Raw genomic sequence first — 21,792 nt, 5'->3', positions numbered from 1 at the left:
AATGCTACCTTCATTGTCCTTATTCCAAAGATCCCTGGAGCTGATTCTCTTAATAAGTTTAGACCCATTAGTCTCTGCAATTCTGTTTACAAGATTTTGTCTAAGGTTCTTACCTCCAGACTGCTGGATATTCTTCTAAGAATTATCTCAGCTCAGCAGAATGGTTTTGTCCCCGACAGACAGATTCTGGATTCCATTATTTCAGTTCATGAAAATATTCATTATCTAAAGGCGGCTAATAATCAGGGTTTCTTTCTAAAGTTATATATGGCAAAAGCTTATGATAGAGTGGACTGGCAGTTTCTCTTAAGGATTATGAAAGTGTTTGGATTTGGAGAAAAAGTTATTCAACTTTGCTCTCAATTGATGGAAACTTCCTCTTCTGCTGATATTGTCAATGGATCCCCTTCAAGTTTCTTCAAAATTACTAGAGGTCTTAGTTAGGGGGATCCCATTTCCCCTATCTTGTTTACCATTTTAGCTAAAAGTTTGGGTAGATTCATCTTTAAAAATGTGGAAGAAAGCAATCTCAAAGGACTGAAACCTTCCTCTGCCAATTTTACCTGTACCCATGAATAGTTTGTTGATGATTCAATTACTATGGGGGAAGCTACCATTAGGGAAGCTAAAAATATGAAGAATGTTTTGAATATTTATGAATCTGCCTCTGGTCAAAAAATTAATTGGGATAAGAGCTCTTTGTTCTTCATCAATACCCTTGTTCAAAGACAATTAAGGATTGAAAGAATTCTTGGTTGTAAAATTGATGAGCTTCCCTCTACTTATTTGGGGCTTCCCCTTTGTATCAAGCCTATGGATAATTTTTGGATTAAGTTGGTTGATAGATTCAACTCCAAACTGGTTGGTTGGAAAGGGGCTATCCTTAGCCAAGCGAGAAAAGTTACTTTGCTCAAAGCTTCTCTCCAAAACCTGCCTATTTATGCCCTCAGTTTGTTTAAAATTCCTAGAAAGTTTGCGGAAGCAATTGAAAGAATCCAAAAAAAGTTTCTTTGGTTGGGAGTGGAAGTCAAGAACATAATTCCCCTTATTGCCTTGAATAAAATATGTTCTCCTAAGGCCTCTAGAGGGCTAGGTTTAAGGAATATTAGTTCTATGAACAATGCCTTATTAGCTAAACAAATATCTTCACATGCAACCCTTTGAGGAAGAATTATTAGATAATTCTTTTATTGTTGAAGGTTCTGCAATATGGAATGCAGTTAAATCGGCAAAAAGTTGGGCTGCAACTGGTAGAATGTGGAATTTGGGAAATGTTAGAAGTATAAGATTTTGGGAAGATAGATGGATAATGGATAAACCTCTGGAGGAAATTCCAATCCTTTATGATTGGAAAGATTGGTTCAAAAGTAGGTTTGGGGGTTTGGTCAGAGATTACTGGAGAAATGGAAAATGGATTGATTTTAGCTAGCAGAGTCTGGAGTTAAAGTTTCTCGAGGTTGTGCTTTCTTCTAAAATTCTTAGAGACAACAAAGAGGATAGTTTGATATGGAAGGAAACCCCAGATGGGAAGTATTTCGTGTCCTCAGCCATGGCTATCCAAAACAAAGTGGAAGAAACTCCTATTTGGGCTAAAGTTTGGAACAAAAAGTTAGTTCCTAAAGTTAATATTTTTTTTTGGATCTTTATCCAAAACAAGGTATTAACTTTGGAAAATCTTCGAAAGTGAGGATTTGTTTTTGCTAATAGGTGTTCTCTTTGTTGTAGGGAAGAAGAGTTTGCTTGCCATATCCTCTATCAATGTACCTTTAGCCAGGAAATTTGGAAAATTATTTTAAGTAGGTGGAAGCTGGGTTGGGTCTTTCCGAACTCTCTTGGGGAATCTTGGGAGCAATGGCAATGCCCTAATTCCAACCCAAAGATAGTGGAGATGTGGAAACTTATCTTCCCAAATGCTATCTAGAATATCTGGAAAGAGCGTAATAACGGGATCTTTAGGGATAAAAGTGCCATCCCTGAAGTGTTGGTGGATAAAATTTACAAGAGTATCTTCAAATGCATCAATGGTATTGATGATGGACCAGTTGCTAAAGAAGACTTCAATGACAGGTGGAACCTCTCAACTACCAAAACTAGTAAGGAGATGGGCAGAGAAGGTCTTGTTTGGTGTTTTCCACCTCAGGGATGGCTAAAGGCCAACTTTTATGGGGCTTCTAAGGGGAATCCAGGTAAAGCTGGTTATGGGAGCATTGTCAGGAATTTTGCTGGAAGTTGCCTAGTGGCGGTTGCTGGTCCTTTGGGGAGTCAAACTAGTCATTTTGCTGAAGCCTCCACTATGCTGAACACTCTTATTATAGCTAAGGACCTAAATCATGATAAATTATGGCTTGAGCAAGACTCACTTAATATCATTAAGTGTTTGAAGGGGGAAACCGAGGCATCGTGGTCTATTGAAAACATTATTTTTAAAGCTAAGGAAATCATTGCTAGTTTTAAAGCTATTATTATTGAACATTCCTTTAGAGAGAAAAATATTATGGCAGACTATCTGGTGAACGTAGGCGTTAACTCCGATTCTCAAATAATTTGGCACGGGGAAGATATTAATATGAGTATTCAAGAGCTCCTCAAAAAGGATAGATTTATGAGGAAAGAAGGACCACATAATCATGATAGCCTATATGAGTAATTTATGCTTTGATGGAAAGGTTATGATTACCTGACAAAGTGGTAGAATCCCAATCAAATATAATATCACTTCACACACTTTGTGGGTCATCTTTTTCAAAATCTTAAGTGACAATGGGAAGAAAGTTTTGAGTTTGTAGAAGAATAGAGGTGAAAGTCTGAAATTGAATATGTGAGGATATTTAAGGAGGGAGGAACCAGACAACACATCTAGATGGAAGGACATGTCAAAAGTTTGGGCAAAGCTAGAAAAAGGTTCCCTTACTAGTTTCATGGGGAAGCTGGTTGATTACGAAAAAGGTAGGGTTAATCTCATTGTCTCCAAAATCTCTGAAAAATTGGTGTAATGGGTCCTTTAAAATCTATGGTGTTAGGTTCAAATTGGACGTGGTCCTCATCACACTGTGATAGGTATGCCCCACTCTAGGCTTAATTTCTTTAGAGATCTCAAGGTTTCCAATAATGCAGTAAATTTGCTCTCGCGTAAGGAAAAGGAGAGGGCTAAAATTGGAAAAGCCAGAGGGGGTTTCTACGAAGCTTCCAACATCAAGAAAATCTGGGGCTGGGTTTTGAATGCCATAATGGAATATATAACTATTGAGGGCTGCTTTTCTAGGGCCCACACTTATCACTTTGTGTTATTAAACCACTTTAGACATGAGAAATGGGTATCCTTACCCTACTATCTCTTTAGGTCTCTTTCTAGGTCTCTCAAAAAACACAACAAGAATCCCTTGAATCCGATACTCCATTGTGGGCTTTTGCTGCTCATTTATGAGCACTCTAAAACCCTTTCTATGCTAGAAAACAAGAGGTTATCTGCTTATCCAGGGAAAGGTAAGAGAATGCTGGAGGAAGGGGAACCTAGCAAGGAGGAGGCTACCTCTAGGAAAAAAAAAGAAAGAGTGCCATTGGGATTAAAGCCCATGAAGATAAGAATGACACAGAGGAAATTGGAAAAGAGGGTAGTGAAATGGAAATGGATGAGTCAGAGAGTGAGGACAGCTAGAAAAATGAGGATATGGGTGCAGAGCATGAAGAAGGTGAGAACGAGTCCGACAATGATAGCCCAATTCACAGTGCTAGCCCTGGCAACGACAACAGCCAACCTATGGTGGATGTGGATGACAAGGATAACAAGGAAAAAGATTTGAATTCTGAGAGGGAGAAGAACAAGGAACTTGAGAAGGATATGGTAAAGGAAAGTTTGAGTGAGGAAAAGGAAAGCACTGGAGAAGGGTTATTCTTGGATAACCTTAAAAAACTTATTGAGGCCAGATTGGGTTATGACAGATGGACTCATGAACTATTGAAGAACCTGGAGACAAATGGAAAACATATGGATGAAAAAAGGAAGGAAGATGATAGTGATCAGAAGTAGTGGAAGAAGGAAATGGAGGAGAAAGTTAATAAAATGGTTGCTTAGATTAACTTGCTGGAAGAAGGGAAAGTGGCAATGAAAAACTTGTTGGGTATTATCCCGAATATCTTGTCTGTTGTCACAAAAAACCTTGCGGATATCTCAAAGGTCCTTGATAATTCCAACTCTCCAAAACCGGTGGTGGACCTCTACATGGATGAAGATGCTATCAAGATTGGAAGTGGTGAAGCTACTCTGGGTGGAGCTGGAAAGAGAACTAGAGCAAGTGTTAAGAAAGCTGTTGCTGTGTCTGCTAAGGAGATCCCTAATCTTAGGGAAATTATCAAAGACCTATATGGGATTAGCAATAACTTGGCTAATGCCCTAAAAAATATTAATTAGTTTCTTTTGTCAGGTCTGCCCAGATTTTGTTGGTTTTTCGGGGCTTTAGCTGGTTTTCTCGAGTTTTTTCGTTGGCTTTTCTTGGGTTTGTTCCTCCTGGTTACTTTATGCTTTTATCTTGTAAGGTCCTTTTGTAAAGGGTTTCAGGGTCCCTTCAAAACCTGTTTTTACCTTAATCAAAAATATGTGAATGACATACAAGATTCAGTGTTTATATCTTGATTTTATTGCTAATCATGTACTCTATGCGACTTAAGGATGTTCATGACTAGAGAAGCTATGATGGGGCATGATTATTTTCTTTGATTGCTATCTATGGTTTATCTCTTACTAAAGTATGTACTTGTCTCAGGATATGATCAGAAAAAGATCAAGGAGGACGTTCCAAGTCATGCATGAAAGGAGATAATCCTTGTCTGTTCTGCAAACATTACTCAGGTTAACTTGACTCATTATATCAAGTTGCTTGTATTAACTTGATATATTAAAATCCATGTAAGAAATACTCAGGTCATCTCGAATCATTATGTTAAGTTTCTTGTATTCTCTTACAACATTTTAAAGCTCAATGATAAAATTAAGCACTGTTACAAGATAACATATGAATAATGGCAGTATCATTTTTAGTTATACATTTTAGATTAGCTCATTATTCATCTACATTATAAGCATTCAATGTCAGTTGCATTATAAGCATGTCATTTCATTCATAGATGAACGGTCATAAATAAAGATTGAGTATGCTTGGACAAACAAAAACAATTTGCATTTGATCATCGTAGGTGCATTCATCTTTAGAATAATTTCACATCATTTAGTTGTATTTCAAAAATTGCATTCCTTTGCATTCAATTAAGTGCATTTCATTAAACATGTAGTGTATCATCATCATTATTTTTCTTTATCATTAAATGTTTAAAGATCATTTAGTTGCATTTTTTTGCACTTAGATTCATAATCATTATAAGCATTACATATAAACCATCAAAAACATTTGAATAACATATTACATAATCATTCATTCCCATAATAGATCATTGCATTTATATCATTTAAGTTAGTAATCATTTTCATTTGCATCCAAGGTCATCAAAATAAAAAATCACAAGCATTTATCATTGCATCATCATATAGATCATCAGCATAATGAAAATAAAAGATCATCATCCATATAATCAATGCATATAGATAATCATCATATAGAATAACATGCATAATAAAAATCATCATCATATAGAATAGTCCATGTCTGCATATAAAACAATAAAAGTCCAAGTATACAATGATATCAGATAAATAACACAAGTGCCTCAAAATCAGGTCACAACTGTCATGTACCACTACCACTTGACTCTGTCCATCTCTGTGGCTGTGGGTGAGAAGATCCTGTAGATGCCTATCTCCCATGATCACCACTCCTTTGAGGAGGTCCCATGACTCCACCATTGCTAGTATCCATCAACATGGTGGTATGATAAGTACCCACTCTCTGGCTCTCTGCGACTACCTCCTCATATAGTCGTCGCCAATGAGAAGTCTCCTTCTTGGCCTGAACTAGTGATCTAACAATGTCAATTGAGAGAGTGCCAAATCCAACCTGCTGAATATGATCAAGGAGACCATGAGTATCATGTTGTCTCCTGACAACTCTATCCCTCTCAGCCATGAAAGTCTATACCTGTGCTTGAAGCTGATCAATCTGTGCTCTAAGACTATCAATGGTATCCTACTCTGGCACATCATCCTCTGGTGCCCCAATCCCCTCCTCACCACCTCCATGTCCACTTGTAGGAATCACAGTCTGAGTAGCTCTCAGAACTCGTCCTCTAATAAGTGGAACATGATCCTCATCATCTCCACAATGAGCTGCAATAACCCTAGGGTTTGGCTGAATCTAACCAAAATCAATGCCTCTCTTGCAACCCCCATCTATTCCACTCATCCTACCTCCTCCCTTCAATGGAAACCCTCACGATGATCTCATCCCTTCCCTTCCAGTATCCCTCCCAATCCTTTGACCATCTCTCCCACCCATAGGATGTGGTCTCCCAATCCTGCCAACCGGTCCAAACGGTCCTCCATGAACTCTCAATAGATCTCCTCTCCATCCCAGTCTCCTACCACCCCCACCTCCATCCCTACCCTCATCTCCATCTCCCTTGACCTTCTAAGAAGCTCTAATCTATCATCTTCATCTCCGTCTCCTGACACCTAGATCATCTAAATCGTCACCCTCATCTCCTGAGCTAGGAGGAGGATCTGGTGGATCAGTAATATGAAGACATGGATGTGCTAGTATATACTGAGCATACTTTGCAATAACACCAGGATCAAGAATGTGCAATCTCATATCATAAGCCACTCTTAGAGTAGCAAGAAACTTTGCACGAGCAATCTCAAATGACAAAGAAGGTCCCCAATCTCACCTATCTCTATACCATCGAGCATATATCGTGACACCAGTAGGCATAGGCTGAATGATACCAAACTATCTAAGAATGTGGCTAATCAATTGTTGCTCAATAATGTAAGGAGTTTGAACAATGAGATATCTACTCTACAGAATAAATGGTAATGTATGTGCATCATCCATCCATGGCTCACAATCAACATATGGTCTCCAAGTAATACTATCCAATGAATCAAGCACCCAATGCCAATACTCCATCTTACCCAGCTTATATTGAGTAAGGATACCTGCATATAGATACACAAATGGCTTCCTCTCTCCATGAAATTTATGATGGATAGGCTGAGTAATAGCAATGTGCTCCTAGCACCAGATCTGCAAAAGTGTGCATCCTATAGACAAAATAGCACTCTCATGATACACCGCCTAATGAAGATCATGATATAAATGTGCAAGCATACAAACACCCCAAGCATATTGAGTCCAATACTGCATCATACTTTGAATAATCTCATCCCATCCAACAACAAAACCTCACAATTGCCTATCAAGACAAATGAATCCTCCAATCAAACCAACAAGAATCATAGGGAGAGTCTCGTAATACATAACCATATCCTCCCATTGGATCTCTCCTCTAGAGATTCTCTCATTAGCAAAAATAGCTCTGCAAGCCTCTATCCTAGCATGATCATTAACATCATACTGCACTAACTCACTGATCACTAGGATGTGCAGAATCCTATAGACATCCTCGAGCGTCACATTAATCTCACCCGTGGGTAGGTGGAAAGTGTTATGCTCATTGTGCCATCTCTCGGCTAACGTCATCAACAATCCTCTATTATGGGTAATCTCAGGCATATATAATAGATGACGTAAACCACGGGCATCTATATGTCTCACCTCTGCCTATGTCATCTCTGGCACTAAATGCCGTACCATCGGTAATTTCTCCCAACGCTGGAGAACATCAAGTTTTTCCTATTTACCAAGAGAATTAGATCAATCATCACTTATCTATCTATCAAATCAAAGTGATCACTAATCTATCAAATCAATCAAATCAAACTAAAGCAACTTAAGCTATAAAATCATGTTAAAACCTATCAATCATGGTTTTCTATCAATTAGTGAGTTAAATCAAAACTCTACTAAGCTCTTACATCAGAAACTAAATCGGTTTCTTAGAGCTAGTCTATCAAAACAAATCAAATCGATCTATCAAATGACATCAATTAATCAATCAATCAATCAAGTTCCTATTCATCATACATGTGCATCAAATATGTCAAATTCAATCAACACAATGATTTTTTTGGCTTTTGCATCTATCAAAAACATTCATTTAAAGCATATATGCTACCTTATTGAACATAAGCGCTAAACAAAGCATATGCACTAACCTTTTCAATAAACATGCTAACCCTAAGCACATATGCGCAAAACTTGCAAAAGCACTAACACACAATGCATATGAGCTAACAAACAAAACATAAGCGCTAACCTAATACCAAATATTACAAAAAAAATTTAAAAAATCCAAAAATGTGCCAAAAAACATGAAAAGTTGTACAACAAGTTGAAAACAAAGCTCGGGATAAGATACATATCGGATCCCCATACTTAGGAGGTCGCTGATATCGTCAAACACGCTCAAATCGATGGTTCTCCACAGGAATCACCATTTCACCACCTCACCAATACAATTTTCTTCACAAGCTAACAAGGATGAAAATGAAATTAAAATTAACCTTGGTTAATTTTATATTTACTATTTTAAAGAGTAATTAATGCTTTTCAATGCAGCAATTTAATTTGTTTTTTACAAATGAATTTAATTGACGAAACTTTTCAATTATCATGAGATCAATCGTTCAAACCAAAGTTTTCAACAATTTCATGATCAATCTTCTGAGGGGGCACACAATCAAGATTTTTATCTCCATCAGGCGCAGTATCAAGACTTGATTTAATCTTTCAAACAATGTTGTCTCGACATCATTTCAAAGAGGGGCAAAATGTATACACATAAAATTGGCTATGAGCAATTAAATAAATATTTTATATTTATTTAATATTTATTCTTCTATTAAATAGTTAATTTGAAAAAATTAAATTATTTAATTCATTTTTCGTGTCTTTCTATTAATTAATTTAATTAAAATATTTTCTTAATTAATTCATCTATCCTATTCCTCTAATTAATTAAATATCTAATATTTAATTATTCTTCTGATCAATTAATTGAATATCTAAATATTTAATTATTGCCTTCAATCATTTAAATATCCAATATTTAATGGTTATTCTCCTATCCTATAGTCTCAAATATTAAATGATTTCTTAAATTATTTAATCTATTTTCCAACTCATCTTTCATCTCCACTTCATCTTCCCTTTGCGAACTCATCAAACATGTGGCTAAGGAAATTAATATTTCTTAAATATTAATTCATCATTTATCTCCAACCTCAAAATTTAATGAAATATTGTGTACGTACACATATTTCATAACCTCCTTCTATATTCTCTCCAACACCCCCTACATCTTAGGAAGGACTTGAGTCCACTTGTCTTCTCATGCCTAAATTTTCTCCAACCATCCCTAGATTCCCTCAGTCAGCAACCCAGTCAAGGTGAGATGAGTGACACTTGTCTTCTCCTTCCCCCTTTCTCTCAACCTTCACCTTTTCTCACAACCATCCAAATCTGCAGATCTGATCATGACCATTGATGTAAGCCACATCATCTTATCCTCTCAAGGTCTATAAAATCAAGAGTTTCAGTTGAGAGAGAGTTAGACTTCAAGTGAATTTGCAAGCCAAATCATTTGTAAAACTTATGCATCCATGAGTTTTAATCTTGAAGAAAATAACATAATCACTTAGCATAGTCATTTAGCATTGCATATCATAGCATCAGTTAACTATCAGTTATCAGTCCATTCTTCATATGCCATCTTGGAAGCTATTAGTGCTTGTCTGAGAGCACACCATCTGCAACCAAAAATAGTGGAGTTAGAACACAATGAGTCTTAAACCATGAAAGTAAAAATAATGTTTTATTTTAATATGTATTTCATGTAGTTTCATTGGTTGAATTTGGATTTCCTATAGCATTTACTTTGTATTTCGTGAAACTAACTTGTTGCAGGTAGCATTTTGAGGATGAAATTCAAGTCGACACAGATTGCATGATACCAAACACTAGAAGAAGGAGTTCGATGGTTGAATAGGTACATTAAAACATTAGAAAATACCTCCAAAGCATTGGATCTTCCTTGTGGTCCCATTCCCATACACTTCCTTTGTAACCCGGGCCTAATCTGATCAACTAGGTTTGTGACCCGAATAGGTGTCTAGGAGTGCCAGAGCAAGTTGGAGATGTGGTTATTTGGAGTCTGTGAGAAGTTCCAAAAGGGTATTTGAAACAACAATTATAATTTATCAATATAATCTTTTGTTGGTGTAAACTGGATGCCAGTGTGAATGAGCCTTGTTGTATCTGTCGGTGCCGGTAGGTGAAGTCTATGGTCGGTAGGTGAAGTCTATTGCTGGTTGAACCCATGGAACCTTGTTGCCATCAATGATAAGAAGGTTGTGAAAGTCTTGTGAGACCCTAAGGGCATAGTGAAGGTGTTTGCCAACCCTTGTGAGGGATGAAGTTCAAGTTTTGGTTTTGGTGTGAGTTGAGGCCTTCATGGGCTTAAGATTGTGAGATTGAAAGGTGAGAGAGTGTGTGGGGTTTGCCACACTACTGCTGATGACCTCTACATTAGGTGGTATCAGAGCTCTAGAAGAACTTGGGAAGAGTTTGAACCATGGGATATCAGAAAGAGGGACAAAGTGAAGAGGAGATACCCTGTAGAGTCACCAACGTAGAATTGGCTAGATAGTGAGGAAGAAAATAGCCAAGAACAAAAGGATGGAAGCAGAACTAGAAAAGTTGAAGAAGGATCAGGTTGGGAAGGAAGTTGGCTCAGAATCTAAGGAAGAAGAAGGAGAAAATAAGGAGAGAACCCAACTGTATTTTCAGATCAAAGGCAATTCATTGAAGCCCTTAAGAGAGTAGGTGGAAGAGACACTAAGGCAGAATTACCTATGTTTCAAGGGAAGATGAATCCAGAGGAGTGCATGGACTATATTGAGGCTTTGGAAAACTATTTTGAGTATGAGGAGGTGGTAGAGAACCAAAGAGTAAAGGTTGCTAAGTCAAAATTGAAGGGTCCTGCCCTTAGTTGGTGGAATATCCTAGAAAGGGAAAGAATGGTGGAATGTAAGAACCCCATCACTTCATGGAAGAGGATGGTGTCAGAAGTTAAGAAGCAGTTTGTCCCTGAGGATTATGAGATAAACCTACATAAGAAACTACAAAATCTGAGGCAAAAGGATTTGGATGTTAGTGCTTACACCAAGGAGTTCCACAGAATGACACTTAAAGCAAAGATACTGGAGAGTGAGACACAAAAGTTAGAAAGGTACGTGAATGACCTTAAGTTAAACATTAAAGATGAACTCAATTTGTTTAATCCCGAATCAGTGCATAAGTGTTATCAAATGGCACGTAGGATTTAGGAGAAGCAAAAGAGGCAAGGAGAACACTATAATAGAGGAAGGGGTACAAATTTCAAAGGTAAGGGCAGATTCAATGGTAGAGGATCATACCCTAAACCCCAAAGAGAAACAAGCAGTTAGGAACATGAGGAAGAATCAGGGAACAAAGATAGTTTTAGAGGGAGAAGAGAAAATGGAAAAGGAAGATTTGGGTGAATAGGTCCTAGTGTTTTCACCGGTAGGTGTTTCTCTTGTAACCAGGTGGGACATCAATGCTTTAGGTGTCCAGAAAAGCAAGGGAATGGTGGTCAAGGGGTTGAAAGAAGAGCACATTTTATTCAAGAGGAAGATAGTCAAAGAATGACCTCCTACCACACATCAACTTCCAAAGATGCAGACCCAGAGAAAGGAGAGCTCTTGATGATAAAATGACTCTCTTGAAGGAGCCAATCAACAAAGAACCACCTCAGAGGAAATCTCTTTTCATAATCACCTGTAAGGTACAAGGTAAAGTTTGTAAGGTCATTGTAGATTCCGGATCCACAAATAACATAGCTTCTATTGATATGGTCACCAATATTAACTTGCAAAGAATACCTCATCCATATCCCTATAAGGTATCTTGGTTGAATAAGGGACAACAAGTGTTGATTAGTGAACGAGTTTGGGTAGATTTTTCAATTGGTGAATATAAGGATAGAGTGTTGTGTGATGTGGTAGAAATGGATTCTTGTCATTTATTACTTGGTAGGCCTTGGAAATATGATGTGGATACTAGGCATGAGGGTAGAAAGAATGTCTACACCATCACCAAAAATGCAGAGAACTTTACCATGACCCCTCTCCTAGATGACAGTAAGGAAAAACACATTGTGACTAGTGTCATGCTAGTAGATGAGAAATAATTCATGAGGGATTTGAAGGAGAAGGATACTCCTTGATTCTCCATAGTTTTCAACCCTAGGGATGAACCTAAGAAGCAACCTAGGGGCCATGAGGCAAAAGGAAAAGCTGGGCCTAGGGAGGTTCAGGATCTACTAGATAAGTATAAGGGAATTGTTGCAGACAGTACCACAGATACCTTACCTCCTCAAAGAGAAATCAGTCATTGCATAGACCTTATACCAAGTGCCATCCTACCTAAAAAGGTAGCCTATAAACTAACCCCTAAACAAAATGCAAAAGTTGCCAGACAGATCCAAGAGTTAGTTGAGAAAGGGTTCATTAGAAAGAGTATAAGCCCATGTGCAGTTCCTGTCATGCCCAAAATTTAGGGCAAAAACGGAACAAATTTTTTTTTTTTTTAAAAGATACCAAATTTAATTAACAAGCACACTCTTGCGACAAGCGTTAACGAAAACTTCATTAATAAATTCGAGCTCATTCTAGAACGAACGAAGCATCGACAATCTGTTACAATCTAATTGCGGAAAAACCTACTGGTTTAAATTCTATCTCCAAAAGATATTTAATCAATAGTTTTATTAAATTATTCATACTTAAAGTATTAGGAGAGATATTTTAATTTATCCTCCAATATGACTTTATAGTCTTTTTAATTCTTTTATATTTCTCTTTATAATATAACCAAAGTTAAAATCGGGATTAATTAAATATATACATATATACATAATTGATTATGCATATATTTATATATTTAAAATTTAATTACTTATACAAAAATGCTCAAATTCATACATTTACATACATATATATATAATTTCCATATGTATTTATGGAAACATATATATATGTATATTACTAAACTGGTAATTATTTTAATAATGATTTTAATTAACTGCCCTAACCTCCACTCGGTTAGGGTTTTAAACCCTATAAATTATTATATTTTTCTTTTAACTGTTACACATCTTAGCTGGGCCGAAGCCCTAGGCGGCCAAGAATCCATCTTTTTTTTAGCAGGTCGCGGGGGTTTATTGGCATGCTGGGCCGCGCGCGCGCCACTGTGTGAGCGCACAGTGGGCGCCGCGGCACCACTGTGTGCCCACACAGTGGGCGCCGCTGGCGGCACCACTGTGTGGCCACACAGTGGCGGCCATGGCCGTCCACTGTGTGCCCACACAGTGGGAGCCGCAAGCGGCTCCACTGTGTGTGCACACAGTGGGCGCCGCGCGGTCGTCCACTGTGTGTACACACAGTGGAGCCCGCGGGGTTCCCATCATATTTTTTTTAAATTTTTTTTAAAAAAAATTACAATAACATTTAATAATATAAGTATATATATATATTTATATTTATATATATATATATATATATAAATATATATATATATATATATATAAATATATATATATATATACATATATTTATATATAAGTATATATATATATGTGTATATTCGTAAATTAAAAAGCATAGATAAAAGATAAATTTAAATTCTAAATAAAATCTATATATATTTTAAAAGAGAATTATTACATGCAAAATTCTAAGCTAATAAAATAAAGGAAAAGATTACCTTAAGTTAAATCAAGAATTTAATTATTATATATATATATATATATATATATATATATATATATATATATATATATATATATATAAATATTTATTAATTTAAATGCATCTATAAGACAAGCTTCTAAAATCAATGTTTAACAAAAACAAATACGATTTAAAGTATTTTATAAAGCTACATTTTACTTTTTTTCTGGAAATAAAGAAATCCATTTATATATTCCTTTTTTTTTAAAATAGAATATTCACTTAAAACAACTCTTTTTTTTTATAAAAAAATACATAGAAATCTTTCAACAACAATAATCTTTTATTTGCCACAAGTGAAATATAATTAAAGTCAAAATGAAAAAAAAACAAATCTTTTATTTCTTTCCATGATACAAGAAGCTTTTTGCATGCAACACAATTTAAACCCTTTTTCTTTATAAACCAGAAGTAGAAATAACAAGCTTTTCTTCTTTTTATACATCTCTAAAATGTTCTACCAAATTTACAGAATGATTTCTCTGAACAGTCATAACATAAAGATTTCAAGTCTACTATTACAAATTTCAACTTGCTTCTCCTTTCTCTTGAATTTGAGGCATTCATTTACAACAACTTTAAACATACATCTGCAACTGAATTCAAATATCTTCAAATACAATCTTCTGAATATCTTTCATGAATCCTATCCTCTTTCTTCCGAATTTCCTGCATAATAGAAAACACAAAACTGACCACGGAGTGCTCACCTCCCAGCCTAGGCTAACTGGTAGCCACCCCCGAGCTCGGAGAACCAATTCCTAGACGGGTACAAACAGGCAAACACAAAGAAACACAAAGCATACAAATATTCCAGACACATTCCCAACCTGGCTTTCACAGCACCACACTCTGGTGGTGAATAATTTCAAAGGGTGGTAGTGGACCAAATACCCTGAGGAGAATCTGCAAGTATGTAATAACAAGAAGCCACCTCATGGCACAATAACATATCAAAATCTCAACCCCATAATTCCTTATGCCCCCCAAAGGCATTCTAGCCTTATAACCCTCCTTATGACCCCCATTGCACAAACAGGCCATGCAGCAAGGGTCACACAAAGATCCCTTGTGATCGCTCTCTAAAGAGAGTCTCTCACTCGAGGGCTGTCACTGCTACCACCCTCAAGATCCTCTTCTCTCCCAAGAGAAAGAGAGATCTTGAGAAAACTCCCAAAACACATTCATTCATAAAACAAAACCAAAAGATTTTCAAAAATCCATTTTCAAGAATACAGACTTTCTTATTCAACAACTTCCAGAAATAAACAAAATCAAGTCATTAAAAGTAAAAATGAAACCAACCTTAATCTGCCCAAAGGTTATAATGATATCTGAAGAAGAGCTGCCCAATCCACAATTCTTTATTTTCCTTAATCAATTTCTTTAACCCATAACATTATTTTTCTTCCAAGTTTTCTTCTGTCTCCAAATATGGAGAGTGGGTGATTAACCAGCTATTCCCAAAAATCCTCCTTAAGAAGCTCACTCACTGAGTTCTCACAGGATTCTAAAAAAAATCAACAAAAAGAAGGAAGAAAACAAAATGCAAAAAAAAACTTTCCTTCCAAGAGGGAAAATCTTGGTTTGATTTTCCTTCAATTTTCAATTTTCGCTCAACTCAAAAAAGCCAATTTTTAAAGCGTTAAAAAGATCATAATAAAGTAGAAACTTGCCTAAAATTACCCCTAACCCCTAGGTATACCTTATGGGCTTCAGGAAACCCTAATAAACTACCCCTAGGTGTTCATTTAACCCATTTTAAACCCCTCTGAAGTTTATTTTCGGGTCAAACATAAGTTGACCACACCAAATATTATATTCTCAAAATATCTTTTTGACAACACATTATTTTATTTAAAAATAATAATAATTAACACTTTCCCATCAAGAGACAAGATAAAATATTAAAATTTAAAACCTCAATGTGTCAAGTGACACTAAAAAAATACTTTTACAAAAATAAACACGAAATTGTCTCTTGAGGTTTTTACACAATAAATTTAAATAACACAAAACACACATGCAGCATATACTGATACGAATAAAATACAACACAAACGGGGTGTTGTCTCTCCAAATAGACAAACCCTGGCTTTACGAACATACATAAGTCTAGGTTTGATTCTCCGTAATTTTCCATGGTCACATGGTAAATTTCCTGCGCATCTCAATGTACACATTAGTACTCTCAAATATTCATATAAAATATAATTCAATAATATAACAATGCACATCATTACTTGCATACAATTTTCATCTGCACAGATTGAATACATCTTTTGTCAAGCAAATTCACATAAGCAATTTTCATCCCAATTCACATAAACTAAACATACATCATAGTTCTATATTCAAAGTAAGGTCCTGCAAATTCATTAACGACATCTATCATTGCAATATCATTCTATCTAATAATCATGTAGTGTTCTATCTCATAAAGCATGTAAGTAAAACATCAATTCATAGCAATGTTATCCAATATCCTGAAAACATAAAAGTTCTAAATCTCAAAAAAGCATCAAAACAAAGTATCCATAGTAGTCTAAAATATAAAATCCACTGAATGTCCAACTGAGTCGAGGTGAGGCCTCACAGTTCCGACAGTGCTAGCTCCTAAGAAAGAAGGGACATGGAGGTTGTGTACAAACTCTAGGGCTATCAACATGATAACAATAAGATATAGGTTCCCAAAGCTAAGAATAGAGGATTTGATGGATTGTCTAGGAGGGACCAAGTACTACTCCAAAATAGACTTGAAAAGTGGTTATCACCAAATTAGGATCAGAGATGGAGACCAATGGAAGACAACATTTAAGACCAATGAAGGATTGCTTGAATGGATGGTAATGCCATTTGGGCTTTCCAATTCCCCTAGTACATTTATGAGGTTAATGAATGAGGTTCTTAAGCCCTTTATCAATCATTTTGTGGTAGTATACTTGGATGATATATTGATTTTCAGTAAGGATAAAAATGAACATCGGATGCACTTGGATTTGGTATTGAAAAGGTTACATGAGGAGAAGTTGAAGGTCAACTTGGACAAGTGTGTTTTCTTGCACGAGGAATTGGTGTTTCTTGGATTTGTTGTTTCCAAAGGTAATCTGAGAATGGATCCATCTAAGGTGGAGGCAATCCTCAATTGGCCCACACCTAGATCTGCAAGTGAGGTAAAAAGTTTCCATGGTTTAGAAATCTTGTCTAGAAATTTATAAGAAATTTTAGTGGGGTTAGTGCTCTTATGATAGATACCATCAAGGGTGGAAGAAAGTGTCAATTTGGTTGGAATGATGAAGCTAACAAGTCTTTTGGTTATTTGAAAACAAAGATTGCAAAGTAGACCATCTTAGTCCTTCCTAATTTTCATATGGTATTCACTATTGAATGTGATGTATCTAAAAAAGATATAGGAGTCTTGAGTCAGGAGGGTAGACCTGTGGCCTTTTTTAGTGAAAAGTTAAATGAAGCAAAAAAAAATATTCAACCTATGATCTAGAGATGTATGCTTTGGTACAATCTCTTAGGAAATGGAGACACTATCTATTACTTATGGAATTTGTTGTTTATATTGACAACCATGCTTTAAGCTTTTTGAATAGGTAGAAGAAACTCAATCACAGGCACATGAAATGGATGGAGTACCTTCATGCTTTTACATTTACTATCAAGCATAAGAAGGGAGTGGCCAACAAAGTTGCAGACACCCTTAGTAGGAGGAACTTGGTAATCCAAGAGATTTAATTAGAAATCATGGGAATCACTACTATGAAGGACAGGCACCAAGAAGATGCAGATTTCAAGGAGGCTTATGAGGTTTGTCAAGCTATGAATGAAAGGTATCATATTGATTTTTCTGAGCATATGCTTCAAGAAGGTTTAATTTTCAAGAGAGTCATCTTTTTATTCCTAATTGCTCAATGAGGGAGAATATTGTCAAGGAAAAGCATTGTGGGAGTTTATTGGGACATTTTTGACTTGATAAGACACTTGAGTTGGTTAGAAGGTTTTATTTTTGGCCAAGAATGCAATCAGATGTGAGGAAATTTGTTTCAGAGTGTGTGGTGTGTCAAAGAGATAAAGGTACAAGTTCAAATGAAGGCCTCTATACTCCTTTACCCATCCCTACCAAACCTTGGGATTCAGTTAATATGAATTTTGTTTTAGGCCTTCCTAGGACTAAATCAGGTTATGACAGTGTTTATGTTGTGGTAGACTGGTTTTCAAAGATGACACACTTTTTACCATGCAAGGTTACACATGATGCTTCTAATATTACAGGTTTATTGTTTAAGGAAATTGTCAGACTTCATGGGTTACCCTTGAGCATTATCTTGGACAGGGATCCTAAGTTTTTAGGACACTTTTGGAGAACCTTGTGGCATAAGTTGGGGACTAACTTGTGTTTCTCTTCTACTTATCACCCTCAATCTGGTGGACATACTAAGGTAATAAATAGGTCCCTTGGAAACTTGTTAAGGTGCTTGACCAAGGAGCATGTAACTACTTGGGATACCATTCTTCCACAGGCAGAATTTTCCTATAATGACTCTGTGAATAGAAGTACAGGGTTAAGTCCTTTCCTAATTGTGTATGGTACACATCCCAGGGGTATTCTTGAACTTAGATATGTGAATAATATTGATAGAATAAGTGCTCAGACATATGAATTTGCTAAAGTCATGAAGGATATACAACAACAAGTCAGAAACAAATTAATTCATACCTCTGAGAAATACAAGCAAGCAATAGACCTCAAAAGGAGAGATGTTTAATTTAAGGTGGGAGATATGGTGATGATTTATCTCTACAAAGCATGAATCCCTAAGGATAAATACACCAAGCTACTCATGAAGAAGATAGGTCCTTTCAAGGTCCTCAAAAGATGTGGGAACAATGCATAAAAAATAGATCTACCCCCGGATGTGGGATTGTCGCCTATATTTAATGTTTCTGATATATATGCATATAAGGGTGTTGTTGATGATGTTTGTGATACAGGTCAATTAGATTCCTCTACTCCATACATGATAGACTTCCCACACAACCCAAACTTGAAATTGAGTGTATTTTGGATCAAAGGGTCACCAAGCACACAAGGAGGAAGACTTATTTGGAATACTTGGTCAAAGGGAGGAATTAACATTTAGAAGATGCTACATGGATGACCTCCAAAGCCATTGAGAGGATAGGAACCAAAATTGTAGACATCCCCACTCAAGGGACTTGAGTTTCTTTAACTCGGGGAGTATGGTGCAGGGCACCTCTTCTTTTCATGGTTTTTTCATGCCATTAGGGGTGTCTAGTGTTTGTTTTGTGTTTACTTATGTTGTCATAATAGGTTGGATCTCAAGGATCAACCTAGATGTAATAAAATGTCGTTGTATGGTCAATAACCTCTCAGGTGCACATATAAGCCTAAAGGTCTATTAGGCCATGTTGGCTTGAACATGAAAATTTGTGTTTATGATCATAGAATGTTGTCTTAAGTGTTTTAAAGGTTAATGATGTCCTTAGATATGTTTGATAAGGTTTAGGTGTTTAGGAACCCAAAGTTGCAAAAATAGCATACAAGTTGTCATTGTTGTCAAAGCAACTTTTGAAAAGTTGTCGGTTGGGATGTAACTTCTTTCCAATGGTCACAACCATTCCAAAGTTGGTTGTGGTCATTGAGATGAGCCTATTTGTGTTGGTACAACTAATGAGAAAGGTTGGTTGAAGGCACAAAATGATTTGGAGAAGTTTGGTGGAGAGTATGAAATGAAACAAATATGATTTTGCCTGAATTATGTTACTTTCCCTAGGGTGTCGCAAAGATGAGGCTCTAACTTGCAATCTAGTCATTGGCTCTCAATGGCCTTTGGTAGGATGTGAGTTAGGGGGATGTATTGTGAGATTCCAAAGGGGAATATTAGTGGAGTTGCATTGGTCTTTTTACCACCAAGCCCTAGCCTAAACTTTGTAAGGGTTTAGACTAGTACAACCAAGAATTGATGGATTGCATGATACTAGACACTAGAAGAAGGAGTTAGATGGTTGAATAGGTACATTAAAACAATAGAAAATCCCTCCAAAGCATTGGATATTCCTTGTGGTCCCATTCCCATACACTTCCTTTGTAAACTAGGCCTAATCTGATCAACTAGGTCTGTGACCCAAATAGGTGTCTAGGAGTGCCAGAGCAAGTTAGAGATTTGGTTCTTTGGAGTCTGAGAGAAGTTCCAAAATGGTATTTGAAACTAAAATTATAATTTACTGGTATAATCTTCTACTGGTATAAACTGGATGCCGGTGTGAATGAGCCTTGTTGTATCTGCCAGTGTCGATAGGTGAAGTCTATGGCTGGTAGGCGAAGTCTATTGCCGGTTGAACCTGTGGAACCTTGTTGCCATCAATGATAAGAAGGATGTGAAAGTCTTGTGAGACCATTAGGGCATAGTTAAGGTGTTTGCCAACCCTTGTGAGGGATAAAGTTCAAGTTTTGGTTTTGGTGTGAGTTGAGGCCTTCATAGGCTTAAGATTGTGAGAGTGAAAGGTGAGAGAGTGTGTGGGGTTTGCCACACTATTGCTGATGACCTTTGCATCACATTACCTATTGCCTAAGGTGTTTGTATTATATATGGATCATTGAGCCTTGCAGTATTTGAATAGTCAGAGTAAGTTGAATTAGAGATATATGAGATGGGTAGAATTTTTGTAGAGTTATACCTTTTTGTTGAAGCATAGAAGTGAGAAATCTAACAAAGTTGTTGATGCATTGAGTAGGAGAAGAAATCTGATGACAGAGATGAGAGTGATAGTATTATAATTTGATTAATTGAAGACCTTGTATGATGATGACCCAGATTTTTCAAAACCTTGGAGAGCATGTAGAGAATTGGTTATGATAGATAGAAGCAAGTGGTTGGATTACTTAATTCAAAATAGGATGTTATTCAGAGGATTTCAATTGTGCATACCTAAGAGTTCTATGAGGGAGAATCTGATAAAGGAGAAACACAGTGGATGATTAGATGAACATTTTGGTATTGACAAAACAATAGCTTGGTGAGTGAACATTACTTTTGGCCTCAGATTCATAAGGATGCTAGGAAATATGTGCATAGTTGTAGAGTTTGTCAAGTTGCGAAGGGTAGTAGTCAGAATGTGGGATTGTATAAATCTTTGATAGTACCAGTAAGACCTTGGGACGATATAAGCAAGGATTTCATACTTGGATTGCCTAAAACAACAAGAGGGAATGATTCTATATTTGTGGTAGTGGATAGATTCTTGAAGACGGCTCATTTCATACCTTGTAAGAAGACATCAGATGCATTACATGTAGCAAACCTATTTTTAAAGGAATTAGTGAGATTGCATGGATTACCTAAGAGCATATTTTTAGATAGAGACACTAAGTTTTTTGGCTATTTTTGGAGAACAATTTGGAAGAAGATGAAGACAAATTTGAAGTTCAGTTCTCCTTTTCATCCACAGTCTGATGGACAGACAAAAGTAGTAAACCGAAGCTTGGGAAACTTGTTGAGATGTTTAGTTGGAGATAAAACCGGAAGTTGGGATTTGCTTCTTGCACAATCAAAGATTGCCTACAATAATTTAGTAAACAAGATTACCGGAAGAACACCTTTTGAGATTGTTACCAGAGTGCATCCTAGAAGTATATTAGAATTAAGAAATATTAGCAATGAAGACTAGAGAAGTTCAGAAGCAGAAGAATTTGTAGATCACATGAAGGACTTACATATTCAAGTTAAGAAACATTAGGAGGATATGAATAGAAAGTATAAGGAGAAGGTAGATGAGAAGAGTAGACATAAGGAATTTGAAGTTGTCGATGAAGTGATGGTGTATCTGAGAAAATAAAGATTCCCAATTGGAACTTATAACAAATTGCAGATGAGAAAGTTTGG

Source organism: Cryptomeria japonica, chromosome 6 (genome assembly GCF_030272615.1).
Source record: "Cryptomeria japonica chromosome 6, Sugi_1.0, whole genome shotgun sequence".
In the NCBI taxonomy this organism is placed as follows: Eukaryota; Viridiplantae; Streptophyta; class Pinopsida; order Cupressales; family Cupressaceae; genus Cryptomeria; species Cryptomeria japonica.
Note: the sequence above shows the minus strand (reverse complement) of the source record.